This window comes from Siphateles boraxobius, unplaced genomic scaffold (assembly GCF_051911475.1).
Source record: "Siphateles boraxobius isolate OS27281-9 unplaced genomic scaffold, OSU_SipBor_1 11, whole genome shotgun sequence".
NCBI lineage: Eukaryota > Metazoa > Chordata > Actinopteri > Cypriniformes > Leuciscidae > Siphateles > Siphateles boraxobius.
The window spans coordinates 17,960,556-17,964,710 of NW_027508711.1; the positions used below are offsets into that span (position 1 = coordinate 17,960,556).

At 39.9% G+C, this 4,155-nt stretch overlaps 1 long non-coding RNA gene across 1 annotated transcript; it reads right to left on the minus strand.

The window, feature by feature from the left end:
• Positions 1-226: 226 nt before the first annotated feature.
• On the minus strand, positions 227-968 carry LOC143757655 (uncharacterized). The gene is made up of 3 exons (XR_013210729.1): positions 915-968; positions 771-836; positions 227-543 (listed from the first exon to the last, which is right to left on the minus strand). It is a non-coding gene; the product is annotated as an uncharacterized LOC143757655 (long non-coding RNA).
• Between the last annotated feature and the right edge of the window lie 3,187 nt (positions 969-4,155).

A 4,155-nucleotide genomic window follows, 5' to 3' on the forward strand; every position in this document is an offset into this window, starting at 1 on the left:
GATTTGCATGCCTGCCTTATCTCCCCATCAGGAGCCCCAGACTGAGGCACAGCACAGATACAATATTGCGCATGCACACCCCAAGAGCTTGTATAGAGATGGCATTTGGGCTCATCAAGTCAAGGTCCCAGTGGCTGAATTACCTCTGAGTGACTCCACAAAGGACATGCGACACAGTAGTTGCATGTGTTGTGCTACAGTACATAACATTACCTGTCTGAGGAGACCAATGATGGTTATAGAGGAAGACTGGGGCATTAAAGCCATTTTTGAGGACAATGAATTTCCCCTTAATTTACCAGACACAAGTCACAATAAGTTTTTTTTTATTATTATTCAGGTTGATGGAGGTGAACATAAAATGAAATGTCAAAAAAAGGTAATTGTTTTAAATATGGCAGTTCTAATTGCATTTTTCTCTAGCTGTTGGATTTCCATCTCCAGTTTTCTTATCTTGAGTTTTTTATATTGGATGTCAGTATCTATGGCTTCCATTTGTTTCAGGAGATAGCGTTTGTAGACTCCCTTTATGTTCACTGGGTTCTGTAGGAACAGGGATTTAAGTTATTTGATTGAGTGCTCTTGGTACTTTTTTGTAATTGCTTAATACTCATTTGGTCACATTTGGTCTCAGACTGAGAGGGCTCTAGAAGGGTGTCGGCATCCTGCAGCCAATAATAATAATAATAATAATAATAATAAGGGCAATACACACGATTAGCACCACACAGGTAGGCTTTTAAATATATAATGTGTAAATCTGTGGCTACCTCAGGCCTCCTTGAACATACTGACACAGTCTCCTCATCCTCCTCAACTGTGGATGGGCCTTCAAACTGAAACCATTTTATAAACTGAGTTTAATAAATCACCACTTGACAATAAATCAGTGCTTTAAACTCTGTTATACTCACAGGGTTCAGCATGATGTCTGGTGGATCTAGCAAGCACGGAGAATTTGGCATCACTATGAAATGAAAATATTTGGTTAGGAATGCAAGAATACAAAACTAACAAACAAAAAACACCTTTTATGTAGTCATTTCTTATACTAGGTGGGATGGATTCAGATGCTGTTACCCCCTCTATTCCTTCAATGACAGGCCTCCCTTTGTTCATTTCTAATGCCAGCTCCTCTGCAGGAGTAAAGTTGGCTGTTGGTGGCCCTCCCCCAGAACCAGCAACCTCACTCTTCTTTTTGGCAGCTGCAATTAATAAACATCATGAGACTGGACAGCTGTAACATCTAGCTGGCTATACTTAAGTATTTACATAGGCTATACTTAGCATTCTGAACAATATTAGCATTCTGAACAATATCACTGCTGCCATGTTCTTTTTTTCTTCACTTAAGTTGCTGCTGTAAAAGTTAGTCATTATCCACACACACACACACACACACACACACACACACACACACACACACACACACACACACACACACACACACACACACACACACACACACACACACACACACACACACACACACACACACACACACACACACACACCAACTTGCACATTAAGAAGATCAGCAATTTCCTACCAGCCTTTCTCTCTTGTTTTAATAATAGCTGCGGTATTCCCTTTTTTGGTAATCAAATGTTTAAATTCTTCATAAGTCTCGAGAAGCAAACGCTACTCAGTCGCCGGTGTGTATTATACAGACTATTTGAAACTGGTTTAAATTAGTAAGATCACTAGATCTTCAACTTACCCTTATGGAACCGATTTTTAGTGCAGCTGATTAGTTCGGTTCATTCAAGTCAGGTCTTGGACTTTAATCTCTGCTTTTCTAAGCGGCCTTTATGGAACAACCCTCAGGACAATAACGATAACTATAAAGTTTTAATAATCAATTAAATTCTGTGCAAATAGGAAAGTCCACATCACATCTATTATTATAATGACAGGAACGATATAGTTGGAATCACTTTTAAGAATTTTTTTTCCAGCTGATCAACAATTTATTGTTACTGCGCTCAAACCCGACGCTCATTTTTGGACCTTTGAGGACACCTTTACCGCTCAGCATGTTCAGTTCCCATATTTTGGTATACACACTACCCCAATAGTGCATTTATTTCTCTTTACTGAACTGGTTTAAATCCCTACATCAAACAACTGCTACTGATGGTCCTCGAGGGATATTCATGGTTTATGTTGAGCAAGTGTTAATTGATTGTGGATCCTTGTTCACCCTAGCGGAGGTCGATGAAGAGCCCGTATATATGTTGGGACGGGATACGGGCAAGTAAGATCCCAAAAAGGCAGTATTCCATTTATTTTAATAAATATAATTATTTACAGTACCCTGAATATTATTACCGCATACTGTTTTATGTTTAGAATAAATATCATCTAACAATATTTACACTTAGAGCAAAGAAAATGTTTTATTTATAGCACCTATAACTATTAGAACTTAATTTAAATATCATCTATGCACATAGCCACTGCCAAAAAAAAATAGAAGTATTTTGTCAAATGTGTAATTTTGACACACTGATTGAGAAAGACGCTTTTAAGATCCAGATGGTGTAGTTATGGCATCTGCAAGCAGAGACTAATGTACTAATCCTAGCAGTCAAATTTTCACCTATTTGTTCTAATCAAAGTAAAAAGATGGATGACATGGAATAGTTTTGACTAATGTTCCAACCTTGCTTACCAATCTTAGAAATCTAAATGTGGATCCAACATCAGGCTTCAACAAACAGATTAATCATGTAATTGTTTATTCTGTCTGAGATGTTGTGTGGTTTGGGCCACACAGATAACACTTGTAACACTTGTTTACCTAATTAAAACCTAATTAACTAATTAAGCAATATGCGCATAACTAATTAATTGTGGGGGGCGCACAAGTGCTTGGTCAACACAAATATCATAGACCACTTTGTTGAAGTTGAAAACTTCCATTTTTCGTGATGGACAACAAGTCTAGGTTTGCAAAATAAATACCTGAAATGGCATTTTATCTATTCCTTTATTTGTGAAGTTAGCACTATGAGGGGGAGGCAGGAATGTGCAAAGTCATTACAAATTGTTCTACCCCATTATAAGATTTTAGGTCCCATCATTTCTAATACTTGGGTTTAGAGGCGGATGTGTGCTGAGATAAAGTCTCATGCATATTTATGCATTTGTGATTGTCTTCCAGTTCCATTGCATGTGATTTCCAAACAGCTCAGAAAATATAGTTTAAGCTTGAGCTTTAGAAGTTTTGACTGCTTCCCACAAATTGCTGAATCCTTAATTTCTAAAATAATACTTTTAGTCTTAAAGGGGTAGTTAACCCCAAAATGAAAAAAAGAATCTGTCATTTGCTCATCATTGCCGTTCCAAGCAATACTACTTTCATTATTCTGTGGTTGTCATGTGTTATTTGGTAGCAGGGCATGATGATGACGTCAACGAAGATAGAAATAACCATATTTATTTATCTTCAGGAACTTTGTTTAAACTCTTGAACACAGGAGTAATAACAGTAACGCAATACATTAATGAGAATTGACAAGGAATGACTAAAACACAGGGTATACATATAGACCGGAGACCGTAGACTTGGAGCTGGAAGAGACCAGCAGCAACGCAGAAGAATTTGAGCTGGATGGGACCAGCAAATATGCTGGAGACTTGGAGCTGGGTGGGACCAGCGAATATGCAGGAGACTTGGAGCTTGCGAGACCAGCTGAGATGTAGGAGACTTGGAGCTGAGCGAGACCAACTGAGATGCAGGAGACTTAGAGCTGGGCGAGACCAGCTGAGATGTAGGAGACTTGGAGCTGTGCGAGACCAGCGAATATGCAGGAGACTTGGAGCTGGGCGAGACCAGCTGAGATGTAGGAGACTTGGAGCTGGGCGAGACCAGCTGAGATGCAGGAGACTTAGAGCTGGGCAGGACCAGTGGAGACGCAAGATATTTGGAGCTGGGCGGGACCAGCGGCAATGGGAGCCTTTGTGGAAGAACCTCTTCTAATTCCTCCCATTACTTTGTGGGGACCGGGCACAGCTAAACCTTCATGCGCCCATACTTCACAAGGATGCCCTCAGGGAAAAACAGTGTTGGCGGTTCTTGCACCTGGTCAGACTCACTGTGGGGCTCAGGCTCTGGGACAAAGTTGCGCTCAGACTTCGGTTCTGGTATGG